The following is a 16,731-nucleotide window of genomic DNA, read 5'->3' as shown; positions in this document are numbered from 1 at the left end:
AAAAGAAATTGATAGAAAGTGTGCCATTGCAGAGGTCTCAAATGTAGGTCTTCAAACCCCTCAAAACAGCCTTCTTCAGTTTATCAAGACATTTTCTACCTTCTTCCTTTCTAAAAGTCTTTTTGTTAATTGTAACTTTAGAAGTACGGGGTTATATATTTGTACACGTATGCCTTTTAAACTTAAATTTTTACAGGACTAACACTGAAATGTGATATCGAAAAAGACAAAACAGACAGAAACAAAACACCAAAACCAAAATGGAAAAAAAAATCATCTCTTAACTAATTAAACTAGATTTTTTTAAAGGAGCTCATGAGAAGAATAAATGAGGATAAATGACTGGAAGCATGAAATTATGAATGCAAACAATAATTTATTAAAACTTTCAGTGGAATAAGTTGATGTTACAGACAAATTCTACACAAGATGGGAAGGGTAAAGATGTGACTTGAGATATTTTGGGACTTGGGAACTTCTTTGAGTTTGCATCAAAGACTTAAGGAGGCAGCAGAGCGAAGAATCTAAGCCTGACATCATTTGAGATACAGTGCAGAAGATGTTTTTCATTTCAGTGAATTTTTATAAGACAAATACCCAGCTCTTAAACATACAAATAAAAAAGGAGGTGGTTATAAGTGTAGATACCATAAATGCTGATCTAAAATGGTGACTATATACAAATTGTCCATTAGCATCCCTGCTTGTAAATGAGAGACTTTTGCCTTATTAAGGCTACACAGAAATTTTATGGTGCAAAGAGACCAAGATTTGGTTTGATTTTCAACATGGTGACTTATTTTGTGATGACCCTGTGCAAGTCCTATAACTTCTCTGTGCTGAATTTTCTGATCTTAAAATATAAGTGGGAATATCTAGTTTGTGGGGCAATAATGATTAAATGAACAATTGGGTGTAAGAGCACTTTGTAAACTAATAAAATGCTATTATTTTCATCTGAAAAGAACCTAGTGTTTATTGAAAGTTATGCTATACCCTTCAGGATTGAAAGAAAAACGTCAGTACTGATTTTATTCCGCATTAAGTCACCATTTATTGGGTACTTGGCATATGCAAGTTCTGGTGCCCTCTAAATAGAATATGACATGGTTATGAATACTAGAATGTTAAATTCGTCTAGGTCAAAACTACCATATATGTATGCATGTATTTCCATTCCTTTCTTCCAATGTTTATTGAATAATTTATTAAAAAAATTTATTTAATAAATAAATTCCCAGTCCACAAACTGCCAGTCCACAAACTGCCTTAAGAAATTTACAGTGGCTGATGTGTGTATGCATATGTGCTCATATGCACAAATAAGCAGATATTACATCGTGACATGTATTATGACAAAATAATTTTATGAGTCTGTCTTATGATAAAATTTTCTGGAAGGAAGTTTCCAAAAAGTTTAATATACACACTTAGTTCTACACCTGGAACTATTTATACATAAATACCATTTTTTAAATAATAATAGTTCAACATATAATGGCTGGGATAATGTTTTTGCTCACTGTAGTTTTTGGCAATATCAGAGGTAAGTAAAGAGATGGATAACTTAAGTGACCAGGAAATGAAAAGCTGACATGTCATCATAAGCAGGAATGACTGGTAGAATGAGGCTGTTTCGCCATAATTAGAAGCAGTAAAATTCTAGAAAAAATATGAATGGATGTGGCATCTTCTAACCTTCTTACGTCACAGTCAATATTTCAAAAACACTAATACTACCTATACTCAAATGCCTGGTGGATGTATTGAAGTAAAGAGGTATTTTGGCTTTTTTGTTTGCTTGTTTGTTTTTAATGATTCAGTGGTTTCCTTGACATTCACTCTCAAGTTTGAATTCTGAAGTAAGTAACTGAAACCTCCTTTTTCCTCTCTTCTATTAGTTAAACCTTTCCAGAAAGAGATGTTATCATTGTTTCTGACATAGACAGAAACTACATAATAAATATAATTTGTGTAAATCAAGTAAAAGATAATTATAAATATATTTAATAAGTAATATGTTTTGTACTTTATTATAAACATTCATTTGTTTGAAATTTTACTAAATAATTACTTGTCTGCATTCTTAAGATACACCATGGGCATTATTTTCATGTTAAACATGGGCTTCCCTAAAAAATCCTGTGAATCCTGTCATTTAGGAGCCTGGTATTTCATTGCCAACATTCCACTCCAGTCCACAACTGCTGATGTCCTTCATTACAGTTGTTAACACATCACGAAAAACACAATAACATAACCAGAATGGACTCTTCAGTTTTTCAAGTGGTTTAAAAAACATTGTCCTTTGATTCTTTTATGAGGATTCCATAATTTCTTGGGGTTTTCCAGCTGCTTTTTGATCACTGGTCCTGCCAGCCTCTCTTCCCAGACAAAAACTGGGACACTTGATGGTGGTTGTGGTGAATTAATAAGGAGAAAAAATAAACAGAAGGCCCTTTTCCCATGTGTTTTTTTTAACTTTGCAAATCTGTTCACTGTACAGTTAATTTGGAGCTTGCAATGCAGGAACTCTGTCTGGCTCTTCTAATTCATCATTCCCTTCTGATGTTATTTCATCCTTAGAGAGTCCACAAGTGGAACTCACAGCAGGCAAATGAATAGATGGTCCTCTCTCCAGGTTCCCACATTCTTCTAGGACATCTGGGTAGCTGGATGCAAAGGCAAAGCAAAACTTTCTAGGATTTCTACCATCCAATCCCATAGGTTTGATATCTAAATTAGTGGTAGGCAAACATTTTCTGTAAATAGCCAGATAGTGTATGTTTTTGGTTTTGCAGGCCATATGGTCTCTGTCACAATTACTCAACTCTGCGGTCATAGCATGAAAGGAGCCATAGATAATACATCAACGAATAAATGTGGCTGTGTTCCAATAAAGCTTTATTTATGGACACTACAAATTGAGTTTCCTATAATTTCATGTGTCTTAAAATATTCTTCTTGTGTTGATTTTTTTCCCAACAATTTAAGTCTGTGAAAGCATTCATAGCTTGTGGGGCCATGCAAAAGAAACAGTGGCTAGATCTGGCCCACATGCAGTAGTGTGCTAACCCCTGATTTAAATTATCGGTTCTTCAAATTTATGTCTCAAGCCAGTGCTTACCTTTTGGATCTCACAGTTCATATCTCTACGTATCTGTCCCTTGAACACCTTCAGCGCCCAGAATGGAAATTGTGATTCTCTTCTCCCATTGCTTTGTTTGCCCAGGTTTTATCCATCTGATAAAAATAATTTCACACCTACAGCTAGAAAACTGCTAACCATTCTTGAGTTTTCTTTTATTGTACTCCATATCCAGTCCATCACTAAATTCTGTGCATTGTACTTCCACAACCGACCTCAGATCTGCTTGACTCTCTCCTTGTGCTCCAAGCTACTCCCTCCTATTAACTGGATTCCTTTAATAACTCCCTTATTGAAATCTCTCCTTCTCTGTCTTTCCTGTTAGCTAAGTCATTGGAAAATGAGTTGTTTTCACTGTTTCTGAGGTGTATAGAAATTGTGTCATCAATACTGACAGTATGTTAGGCAAATTAGAAGTGTCTACATCTCCCTTCTCTCAGTGCATTTTGCTGTACAAAATCTGAAGTGAGCTTGCTAAATCATTAGTCATGAAATCACTATGATGGCTGTCCTTTTCTCTGAAAAATAATCCATACTTCTAATTGAATTCTTCAAGGTTCTACCTGAGACAGATTCTACTTTCTCCTCCATCTCTTCACCACCTCTGATCAATCTCACCCTTGTTCATTCAGCACACTGGCCTTCTTTCTGATCCTGTCCTTTCCTGGCTCCACACTTTTTCCTCACTCTTCTCTCTAAGGTAATTTTTTCCTAGTTCTTTGCTTGGCTGGCTTACCCTCATCCTTTAAGTTACAACTTAATTATTACTTCTCCAACTGTCCACTTTACCCAAAGTAGGCATCTCCATCTTCTTAGCCTTGATGACTTTCTTTATAGCCTGTATCCCAGTATTTAACAGTTTTGATTGTCCTTTTTAAAAAAAAAAAAAAACAGTTCACTGTCTGTCTTCCATATAGAATGTAAGTGATATGGGGTTCACTATATCCAAAGGCTCAGTCAAGTACATAGCAGCTGCTAAATAAATGACTTAGTAAATGAATCTGTCAATTTAAACCTGTAGCATCACTGTTAGGTGTATGTCAAAAAGGGTTTTTTTTATGTTTTATTTTAGGGAGAGAGAGCACAAGTGGGGGAGAGGGGTGAGGGGAGAGATAGAGATAGAGAATATCAATCTAAGCAGGCTCCACACTCAGCACAGAGCCTGATGCAGGACTCAATCCCACAATAAGGGTCGGATGCTCAACTGAGTCACCCAGGCGCCCCAAGTGTATGTCAGTTTTTAGTTGATATATAAGTGACATTTGGAGAAATGGATCATGGCATGTTTTCATTTTATTTTTAAATGTTTTATTCATTTTTCAATTTACCAAAAAAAATGAGTACTTTTGTTAGTAGAAGCAACAGAAATGAAAATATTAAATGGAAATCGCATCCTGCTAAAATTTTTGTCTGTAGTTATCTAATTCATGTTCTTGAAATCTGCATAGTTACACTGGAACATAGAAAATATTCAATGTCTAAGGTAAGTAGAGAAGAGTAGTATACTACCAGGAGGCTGTCACAGAAAAACCATTAAGGATCAATTTATCCCTCAAGTGGAGCTCTGGGGAAGACATGGGAGGACTTTGGTTGAGTAACTATGTCTTCTCTGTTGAATCACATCTCTCTCTAACCGATTCTAACTGCTTTTTCAAAAACATCATTTAATTTGAAGGATGATTAAGAAGTGATTTTTAAAAATGTGCATGGATAGGGGCTATGGCATTGGTTGAAATACTGTGTCTTTGTGGCCTATATAATGTGAACCTCTGAGCCCCGATTTCCTTCTCAGAGTCCAAGGATAATTTCTCATTATACTCTTATTTTGAAGACTTGGAATATATTTGTAAGCACCTGGCATGAAATACGACACAGACAAGGTATATATAAAAATAAAATCTCAGTTTGTGTGTCATAAATACTAGATTTTAAAGGAGCAAGCTCCATGAAATGGAGATGTCTTGTATGTTTGTAATAAAAAGAAAAAGAAATTTGGCTTGGGGAGGATTTGGGCTATTGTAAGTTCCTGAGATGATTTTTTTTCCCACTATGTTCAGAATCCTTACAGATATATAAGATAGTATTACCACATTATGCTGCAATAACCAACAGCTTCTGAAATCCAGCAACAAAAGTTTATAAATGTTTATTTCCTGTTTATTTTATATTCAGGTTGTGGTAGCTGCACATTAACTGTGACCCTGCTCCACATACATTCTTCATCCCAGAACCTAAGGAGAAGAAGCAGCCTTTCCTTACTACATATCTTTCTCATTGCAGAAGAAAATGAAGACGGTTGAATCGTACATGACTCAAAACTTCAGACATGGTATGTGTTACTTCGCTCACATTTCACTGATGAAAGCAAGTCACACAGGCAGAGTGGTATCACTGAGCCAGGGAAGTCGTTCCTCCAAGGGAAGTCCCTGAAGTTCACATGGCAACACATAAGAGATTTATGATTCTCCTACAAGAGGGGGCTGAATAATTGGTTATAATAAAACAATAGACTTTCCCACCCTAAAATTTAAAGGAAAAAAATAATTAGAATGCCCTCTAGAGTTGGGTGGACATATTTCCTCCACCTGAAATAAAACATTGCTTTGTGGAGCCAATGGGATATTTAGCATAATAGAAAATGCTGATTTTTTAAAAGAGCAAATGAAATAGCACAGTCTAAGAATACAGTTTCCAGTGACTGATATGGCCTTAGCATGACTGGTCAAAGAGGTGGATTTAATGTTAGATGGATAGGTCTGGGCAATACTGATTATCACTCTCCCAGGACACCAGGCAAATTCACAGAACCACAGTAAGCATGATTGCATTGAGCCTCAGACTAAAGGATTTACAGTCTCCCTTAGTCCAACTACAATATATTTATTAAATACTCTGCCAGAGTTTATTAGATTCAGGCTACCCCGAGTTGTCTGTATTATTAGCTAGCAGACTGAATATTCTACTTATATACTCAGTCATCAGTAAACAATGGGAAACCCTCTTCCCCCCCTCCCCATATTGTTTTTCCACCATAAAAATAACATATTTCAGCTCTCCAAGAAACTAGCATTTTCATTCTCATTTTTAAATTGAGAAACTGATATTGAGGGAGTGAGTCTTGTCCTCCGACTCTCAGCTGGTAAGAGAAAGACCAGGAAGGTGCCCTGGATTCTTCATGAAGACCAGTGTACTAGTATGGCTTAGCATTTGAGTTTCCATGTAATTCCACAGTGGTGGAAACCTAAACAGTTTTATTATGAAGAATTAACAGATTTTTGCACAGAGAAGAATTAATCAAAATAGTTTCTTCCCTCCAGAGCTTAACACACTCATTTATAATTGTTTTTGTTGTTGATATGGTTTGCTTTTTCATTTTTAATTTTTTAAATGTTTATTTTTGAGAGAGAGAGAGAGTGCAAGGTGGTGGGGGGGGCGGTGCAGAAAGAGAGGGAGACACAGAATCTGAAGCAGGCTCCAGGCTCAGAGCTGTCAGCACAGAGCCCGATACGGGGCTTGAACCCACAGATTGAACCAAAGTTGGAAGCTTAGCCAACTGAGCCACCCAGGCACCCCTATGTTGTTTGTTTTTTAAAAAATACTTCCACTTGTGTGGATAATGCAGTCACTTTAGGCCGAGCTGGCTCAAACCCTTAATTAAAAATGGGCATCCGGATGTCTTCTTTAGAGAACATCCGGATGCCCATTTTTAATTAAGGGTTTGAACCAGCTCGGCCTAAAGTGACTACTTTATCCACACAAGTGGAAGTATTTTTTAAAAAACAAACAACATGAAAAGATGTTCAACGTCGCTCCTTATCAGGGAAATACAAATCAAAACCACACTCAGATATCACCTCACGCCAGTCAGAGTGGCCAAAATGAACAAATCAGGAGACTATAGATGCTGGAGAGGATGTGGAGAAACGGGAACCCTCTTGCACTGTTGGTGGGAATGCAAATTGGTGCAGCTGCTCTGGAAAGCAGTGTGGAGGTTCCTCAGAAAATTAAAAATAGACCTACCCTATGACCCAGCAATAGCACTGCTAGGAATTTATCCAAGGGATACAGGAGTACTGATGCATAGGGGCACTTGTACCCCAATGTTTATAGCAGCACTCTCAATAATAGCCAAATTATGGAAAGAGCCTAAATGTCCATCAACTGATGAATGGATAAAGAAATTGTGGTTTATATACACAATGGAATACTATGTGGCAATGAGAAAGAATGAAATATGGCCTTTTGTAGCAACGTGGATGGAACTGGAGAGTGTGATGCTAAGTGAAATAAGCCATACAGAGAAAGACAGATACCATATGGTTTCACTCTTATGTGGATCCTGAGAAACTTAACAGAAACCCATGGGGGAGGGGAAGGAAAAAAAAAAGAGGTTAGAGTGGGAGAGAGCGAAAGCATAAGAGACTGTTAAAAACTGAGAACAAACTGAGGGTTGCTGGGGAGTGGGAGGGAGGGGAGGGTGGGTGATGGGTATTGAAGAGGGCACCTTTTGGTGTTGTATGAGCACTGGGTGTTGTATGGAAACCAATTTGACAATAAACTTCATATACTGGAAAAAGGCAATTATTAAAATGACAATTGAAACCTAACTGACTTCTTAATCAAGTTTAATAATAGTTTACAAAGCAAATTAATGATTTTCTTCAGTAAAAACATTTGAGTCAGTTGTGCACATGGATACAATGGTAAAATTCATTTTATGTAGAAGTATGTATTTTTAGGCTTGAACAACCAGAAAAGCAAGAAAATACATGTGGGGTATTTGTCTTTTTATGCATACAGAAAAAATAGCAAGGATTATATCTGAAAACTAAAGGTCTCTCTCCCTTGTTTTTAGCAACCCAGTTAACTTTGCTAGAGTCACTCATTTCTCATGTAGACTTCCGGACATAAGCCTATACATCAGTGTTAACTATTGCTGTGATACCTGCTGAAGAGTGCTAAAAGAAGGTAGGGATTAGGCAAGCATTTCAATTTTTCCAAATGTTGCCATCAAGGGCTGGGAAACAGGGGAGCGTGAATAAAAGAAAAAGACCTAAGAAACAGAGCAGTGTTCTGAAGCATTTCTATGCCATTCTGGGTCTCTTGTCACATTATTTGGTATTTTCATTGGGCTCAAAAAAAAACTGGGGGCAAAATATTTCTTTTCCAAAATGTTACGGATTTAAATTACAGATTTAAAAAGGGGAGCCGATAGTATCCATAGAGAGAACAAGGAATATGTAAGGCTACCTTTCTGTTGAGAATTGAGAATAAGATTTTAGAAAGAAAGAAAAGGCTACTTTAATTCTCAGGGGTCCTGTCTCTGAGATGAGTAGAGATGAATTTAAGCTTATCCATTCTTTCATAGAAGGAATATTTATTGAACACCTAATATGTGTCTGGTGCTGATGACGTGAAAGTAAGCAACATAAATATGACTCCTATGGCCTTAGATATTCCCCAGATTCAATTAGTCAACAGCCACATGATGAATAGCCCATTTGCTGAAAGCCTACTGAAACACTATCTTGCAAAAAGACCATTCATTCAAATTATACATTCATCAAAAATTACTTTTAATTAACAATTGCTATGTAGAATGTGATAGATTATGAAAATGACAACCAGGAAAATGTAAATAAAAATAACAATGAGATAGCACTACACATTTATTTGAATGCTGGCAAGATTCTGAAGCGAACAGAACTCTCATTCATTGGTGATGTGATGCAAAGTGATACAACTTTGGCAGTTTCTTACAAAGCTAAATACACTTTCCTGTCTTCTTGATGTGGGACCTAGTTATGTGACTTGCTTTCTTCAATGGAATGTAAACTTTCATAATGTATAAACAGAAGTATTATGCTATAAGGTCGGCTTTAATTCTCTTTACTTTCTCTGAGCATGGCACAGCTGAAAAGGTCTTCTCCTTCAGCCTTGGTTCCAGAGTGAGAAGACAGAAGAGAGCAATATCAAATCAGCTGACATAAAATACGAGCAAGTCATAAATGTCTATGATTGTAAGCCACTGAATTATGGGGAGTATTTGTTACCTCAGCAATGCTGACTGATACAACCTTCCATCTGCATATAAAATAGTAAATAAGAGGTCATAAATCCAAAATGTACCATACCAAATCTGCATTCAACTGTGTCTATTAAAAATATGTAGAAAGTCAGTGACTTGGATTTAAAATGGTGTGTGTGTGTGGTATGTGATGTGTTATTCTATAGTATCCTATTCTTCACTTTGGAACACTGACTTTTCCTTACCATTTCTTGTATGTATGTATGTATGTATGTATGTATGTATGTATGTATGTATTTTCTCTTTATTTTTTATGATATACAGATCACATCACAATGGCAAACTAGTAAAAAAAAGTGATGATATGAATAATGATATAATAAGTAATAAATATTACTATTATACTTTGTAAAAAATAAAGTACAATGAAATTACCTAGATTTGGTAGCAATTCACAGATGATACTAGATAAAACAAAAATAACTTCTCACCTTAAGAGCCCAAGATTTCTCGAATGATCAATGTGCATATGCATATGGCAGGCAAGTTGGCTTTCAGCAAATTGCTTGGTGCGTGGGTTTTTTCAGTCAGTTGGTATCCTTCCCCATTTTTGCTGCCCTAGAACTTATATTCTAGATTCAGGAGGAACTGAGCTTAGTCCAAGGATTTTAAGCAGTAAGGAAATATTTGATGTGTTCAACTGTATATTTTTACTTATATAATCTCTAGAACTATCTCTAAGAGAACCTAACCTACATTCACAACGAGTGACCCTAAGAAATGGAAACATGAGTCAAATGTGAGTGGCTATACTAAAAGAATTTAAATGAAATTAAATCATCAAATCTGTCAGGGACCTGATCAGGGACTGCCATACTAGAGGAAGGAGTCTGCCTTCTCTTACCCTTAACTTAGTAATGTGACAATGAAGTGGAAAAGGTCCAGGACCACAAGTAGGAAATAGATGGAAGTCAGCCTGGACTAACCATATAAGTTCCGTAATGTAAAGAATGCAAAAAATGCTGTCAGCAAGACTGACGTGCTTGGGATTATATTGCTGGAGATCCAGAATGAGCATCTAATGTTTCTATCAGGGATATTGCCTGACGATATCGTGCCTTCACTCTAGACTCTAGAAGAGGGGAAACTTGAGATGTGGTTTAAGTTGTAATAAACGATGTCTTTTCTGGTCAGTATGAATTCTAGATTACTATCTGATAACTGCACACTTCCTAGAATTCATAGGCCAGTGGTCCAGAATGAGTAAACACTGAATCTCTGAAGAAAATGACAAGAGAAACATGGGATTTTCTTTGATTGATGATAAGAGTGAAATATCTCCTTACTGTGTGGTGACAGCACACAGACACAGTACATAAAGAGAGGTCTTAGAAAGGCAAGACCTAACCTGAGCTTGAGAATGTTACAAAAGCAAGGAAGTTTGCCACTTTCCTGGGAAGCTTGAAGGGCTACAGAAGATGGCCACTTCTCAACACCTCTGGCCAATCATAACTTTAAACACCTACATGAAAAATGTATCACCCTTGAGAGATTGTTTGGGACTGGAGTACATATCCCCTAAAATCAAGGTCTCCCATGTGCTCAATTCAGACTGTCAAAACAGTTTGAGATTTAAGTATCAGCATGGACGCTTGCATGGACAACCCAAGGTGACTATGGAATAACAAAATTTTTCTGGGTTATATGGACATTATGAACATCTGATGCTATCATTTATGGGTTTATGCTCAGTGGCTAGGAAACGTATGAGAAAAGGAAAAGTTTGGATTAAGAATGTTCAGAAGCCACAAATTCCAGATAGGAGTTTGGTACACCCCTACCTCTCTTAATTTAAAGACAAATGTAAGGATATGTATCAGTGTTCTCAAACTTCTAAGAATAATATCGTTCTTGGAAATTTCAAATATTAAATTCTCCCAAAAAAACTATTTTCGGGTTATCTCTACTTGGCTGGTGCAATAAGTATGGCACTAGTCCACCCATGTGATTATCTAGCAGTGAGACAGGCTCATAAATCTTGGCCACTGGTAACATTTGCTGTGAATTTTGTTTCCACAGATCACTGAGCTTGTCTTTCTTGCACTGTAGAATGAGGCTAAACCTTCACAATGATTTCTGAAGTTTTAAGAGAAAAGACTACAAAGATGAACCCATGTTGCATAAAGGCTGACAAGTCTGTTTCTATAATATCCTGAATAAATTTTTAAACCCGAGAGGAACAGCAGAGTTATGGGCTACCTGAGAGAAAGAGGCAGTCAAGACTGAATCACAGTGACTTAGAGATGGGAATGAGCTCAGGCCAATCACATAATACTTGCTATTGTGCTCTGGCTTAGTCACAGCCAAATTCAGGAAGCACATTCCATTAGACTAAATAAAGCCTCGATCATGTGTAAAATTTCCAGCTTGAATAGGCAGCCATCCTATCACTCATCAGGCTAGATGCATTTAATGGGTGTAATTTCTTCCTCATATTTCTATGCATTTATTGTTTCATTTTTATTATAGGAATTTGGACATATTATTAAGTTTATTATTTTGTGTTAAGCCTAGGCTTAAGTAAATACTGTTCTTCAGGGTGTACATGAAAATATGTTTCCTTTAGATTGTCAAAAGAATGGGGCAATCTGATTCAACTTAACTATGAGATTAGAAGAAAGGAAAAGTGAAAAAAACAAAAACAAAACACAAAACTTATCCAGCACCAAGCCAATGTTTGAGAGCTTATACACATTATTTTAGAGGGGGATTGTAAAAGGTAAATTCCTCAATTCCAGAAGTTCTGATTCTGTAGACTCAAGATGGAATTTAGAAAAAAAAATATTTTAAGAAAGTTTCACAAGTGATTTTTATTTGGTGAACACTGCCTTGGGCCTCTGTAAACTGCATTAAACTTAATTTGCTTAAGTCCTTACATTGCTTAGAGTAAAAGGAAAGATAGAAGATGAATGTTCTTTTTATTCTATGCAGGCCAATTATCTGAAAAGCTTAATGTCAGAAATTATCCTTGCAACATTTTAATTTCAAGACTGAACTTCATTTTTCAGACCTGCTGAACTGCACAGCTCTAAGGACTATATGAGCCAGGCTTCAGCTGGCTGCTGACCAGAGCTTCAGTATGAAGCAAGTGCTCATTAAGCACAACGAAGTTCAGGTGAGTGTAATTACACACACACACACACACACATGCTGGAAGATGTTCTATGTATATTTTTTTTCTGGCAGATTTTCCAAGGTAATGGTATGCCCCAAACAAAAGCCTAGAAAATATGCCCCAAAGTAGAGATTTAGACCTTCAATAACAGGAGATAGGAGGTGACTTAGTTATTTGGGGGGTTGGAGGGAAGTCAGGTTGAAGCTGTTCCTATTAAAAATTCTCCAGAACTCCCCCAGAAGAGGGCTCTGAGACAAAGATTTAAAAGTAAATTGTACCAGAGGAGATTTCAGGAAGCACTGATAAAGGAGTGAGGAGCAGTGAGACTAGCAATGCAAGGCCGCCAATAAGGATGATTTATCAAGCAAGTGATTGTGGACAACTGGGGCTCAGTTCTAACTGGAGAACTCTGGGAGACAGTGTAAAACACGTGCTTCAGGATTAGCTTCCTCAAAGGTAGCAGGAGCTGGCATATTGAACACTAACTCCCATCAGTCATTGGTTGAAGGCTGCTCCAGGGGAATACTCATTCCCAAGTACTTCCAGTTTCCCTCTTGCACAGGCAAATCAAGCTTCAGAGCAAGTCCTCTGGCCAAGGTGCAGTCTCTGGAATTTGGGATTCCAGCATGTATACTGAGATGTAAGGGCCAAGGATGCAGGAGGAGGACTGAAAGCATCAGCTAGAGAGATCTGGAAAAATTAAATCTTTGAAGCCAGCTACTCTTCCTAGGGTAAAGAACAATGGAAAAAAGGACTTAATAGGCAAGAGCCAAGCCTTATTATGTTTTTCTGTTTTATAAAAACACCAAACCAGGTTAAAGGGCAGGGAGCTACTGGCTGTCCTGATTACCAATCCATGAATAGGTATAAAATTATCACAGTGATGGACTAGAGCTATGGTACCAGTTTACTTGGATTTCCACTTTAGAGTCCTTCTGCCATAACTGGTGAAATGTCAAATTTTCCTTATACCCCAAAGTAGGGAATAGCCTCAGCAGAAATTTTTAAAGCACCTCTTGTTTGAATTCCCTAGCTATGTTAAATGTTTTTGCCTCATTTAAGTGTAGGTTTCATGGTGTAATCTCAGGTGTCTGAGCTTCACCAGGAATATAAATAAAGTGAGCAGAAATTCTAAAACTGAATGACATGTAACAAAATGCTGTTCCCCTACAATTAGTAATTTGTTTTCTAAATGAATATGGATTCATATGCCTCTTATTCAGTTGCCTATGTAAAAATTATGAATTTCTCATTTTAAACAAAGTAAAATTATTTTTTATGAATTTAACTTTCTGCCTCCAAAATACAGAATTATTGAATATGTAAAAAGTATCATGTTTGAAGGAACACCAGTTTTTTAGACCACCAGGAGAAATCTCATGTGGTTTCATATAGCATTTAGGAAACCACCAACTTTGGCTGACCGAGAAAGTGAATAAGAATCTTGTGTTATTTTAAATATGTTCAGTACCTTCTCCCAAAATGTTGAAGGAGTGTCCACAGCTGCACAAACTACAGCTTTGCAAAGAATTAAAACCACCCCTTTGTTCATGAAGGTCAAACAATTACAGTGCTTATAGACATGATGCCCTAAAGCTATATGAATGGAATCATAGAGGGATTTTTTTCCACTGGAGATTTGCAAACTCATCAGATGGAGACAGGGTAGAAAGTAGCTTGCCAGATTTAGATTTCATTCTGCCTCTGGTCTATTCTGAAATTCAGAAGACTTCCTCTTGTGTGCTCTGTGGATCAGAGCAAACTTCTCTCTCTCTCTCTCTCTCCCTCTCTCTCTCTCTCCCTCTCCCTCTCCCTCTCCCTCCCTCCCTCTCTTATACACACACACAAGGCATGATTGTTTGTGTCTTTAAATTCAATTTATTCCCACTTCCACATTTTGCCTTACAGCAATATTTACAAATTGTAGAATGATTTCCTGACTATAGTCATGCCTGGGACTACTTTCCAAAGCAACTTAGCTTAAATCTACCAGGTTGGCACTGGGACAATTACATTGAAAGATATCCTAAATTGAGTGTCACTTTCTCTGGTTTTTTATGGTGTGGTCTCTGACACATAAGAGACTCTGCTGTCATTACAAACTATTGTCAAAAACATATTTTCGAAGAGAAAAAGAACTTAAATACCAATATTGTAATTTGAATAAGGGCATAATTTAGCATCTTGGATTTACACTGCTTATTTGGGTACTTTCTCTATTTCCCTCTGGTAACCATCAGCACTCTATAGTCAAGACTGTTTCTTGGTTTGGCTTTTTTTTCCTGTTGCTCTTTTGTTTTGTTTCTTTAATTCTATGTGTGAGTAAAATTACATTGCATTTGTCTTACTCTGACTTATTTCACTTAGCAATATCCTTTCTATCTCCATCTGTGTTGTTGCAAATGACAAAATTTCATTCCTTTTTATGGCTGAATAATATCCCATTGTAAATATACCACATCTTCTTTATCCATTCAACTATCAATGGACACTTGGGCTGCTTCCATATTTTGTAAATAATGCTGCAATAAACATAGGGGTGCAGATACCCCTTTAAATTAGTGTTTCTCTATCTTGGGGGTAAATACCTAGTAATGTGATTACTGGATCATAGAGTAGTCTTATCTATAACTTTTTGAGGAACCTCCATACTGTTGTGCTGCTTGTGGTTTTGATTTTAGCCATTCTGACAGGTGTGAGGCCGTATTTCATTGTAATTTTGATCTGCATCTCCCTGATGATGAGTGATGCTGAGCATCTTTTCATGGGTCTGTTGGCCAAATGTAAATCTTCTTTGGAAAAATATCTGCTCATGTTTTCTGCCCAATTTTTAGTTGGATTATTTGTGTTTGGGGTGTTCATTTTTATCAGTATTTTATACATTTTGGATACTAACCCTTTACTGGATATGCCACTTGGAAATATCTTATCCCATTCAGTAGGTTATCTTTCAAGTTTTGTTGATTGTTTCCTTTGCTGTGCAGAAGGTTTTTATTTTGATATAGTTCCAATAGTTTATTTTTGCTTTTATTTCCCTTGCCTCAAGAGACATATACATTGCTATGGCCAATGTCAGAAAAATTACTGCCTGTGCTGTCTGCTAGGATTTTTTATGGTTTCAGGTCTCACACTTAGGTATTTAATTCATTTTGAGTTTATTTTTGCGTATGGTATAAGAAAGTGGACCAGTTTCATTTTTTTGCATGTAACTTTCAGTTTTCCCAACACCATTTGTTAAAGAGACTGTATTTTTCCCATTGGATATTCTTTCCTGCTCTGTCAAAGATTAATTGACCATATAATTGTGGGTTTGTTTCTGGGTTTTCTATTCTGTTCTATTGATCTATGTGTCTGTTTTTGTGTCAGTACCATACTGTTTTGGTTACTAAGCTTTGTAATATAACTTGGAATCTGGAATTGTGATACCTCAGCTTTGCTTTTCTTTTTCAAGATTACTTTGGCTACTCGAGGTCTTTTGTGGTTCCATACACATTTTAAGACTTTTTTAGTTCTGTGAAAGATGCTAGTGGTATTTCAACAGGGATTACATTAAATCTGTAGATTGCTTTGGGTAGTGCGGACATTTTAACGATATTTGTTCTTTCAATCCGTAAGCATGGAATGTCTTTTCATTTCTTTGTGTTATCTTCAACCTCTTTTTAAAAATATAATTTATTGTTAAATTGGCTAACATACAGTATCCAAAGTGTGCTCTAGGTTTTTGGGGTAGATTCCCGTGGTTCATCGCTTACATACAACACCCAGTGCTCATCCCAACAAATGCCCTCCTCAATGCCCATCACCCATTTTCCCCTCACCCCCCCATCACCCCTTAATTTGTTCTCTGTATTTAAGAGTCTCTTATGGTTTGCTTATCTCCCTGTTTGTAACTATTTCTCCCCTCCCCTTTCTCCATGGTCTTCTGTTAAGTTTCTCAAGATCCATATATGAGTGAAAACATATGATATCTGTCTTTCTCTGACTGACTTATTTCACTCAGCATAATACCTTCCAGTTCCATCCACATTGCTGCAAATGGCATGATTTCATTATTTCTCATTTCCAAGTAGTATTCCACTGTATATATGAACCACATCTTCTTTATCCATTCATCAGTTGATGTACATTAGCCTATTGTTGAAAGTGCTGCTATAAACAGTGGGGTACATGTGCCCCTATGAATCAGCACTCCTTTATCCTTTGGATAAATTCCTAGTAGTTCTATTGCTGGGTCATAGGGTAGTTCTATTTTTAATTTTTTGAGGTGAGGAACCTCCACAAAGTTTTCCAGAGCAGCTGCACCAGTTTGCATTCCCACCAACAGTGCAAGAGGGTTCCCATTTCTCCACATCCTCACCAGCATCTGTTGTTTCCTGAGTT

At 36.8% G+C, this 16,731-nt stretch overlaps 1 long non-coding RNA gene across 1 annotated transcript in view; it reads left to right on the top strand.

The window, feature by feature from the left end:
- The first annotated feature begins 5,322 nt into the window (after positions 1 to 5,322).
- The window catches only part of LOC128773494 (uncharacterized), a 58,629-nt gene continuing 47,220 nt past the window's right edge, over positions 5,323 to 16,731 (top strand). The window contains exons 1-2 of the long non-coding RNA XR_008417789.1: positions 5,323 to 5,477; positions 12,245 to 12,351. This is a non-coding gene — a long non-coding RNA (uncharacterized LOC128773494). The remainder of the gene's footprint in view (positions 5,478 to 12,244; positions 12,352 to 16,731) is intronic.

The sequence above is a fragment of the Panthera pardus genome, unplaced genomic scaffold (genome assembly GCF_024362965.1).
Source record: "Panthera pardus isolate Hobbes unplaced genomic scaffold, ASM2436296v1 HiC_scaffold_25, whole genome shotgun sequence".
In the NCBI taxonomy this organism is placed as follows: Eukaryota; Metazoa; Chordata; class Mammalia; order Carnivora; family Felidae; genus Panthera; species Panthera pardus.
Note: the sequence above shows the minus strand (reverse complement) of the source record. Positions and strands in the feature narration are given on the sequence as shown.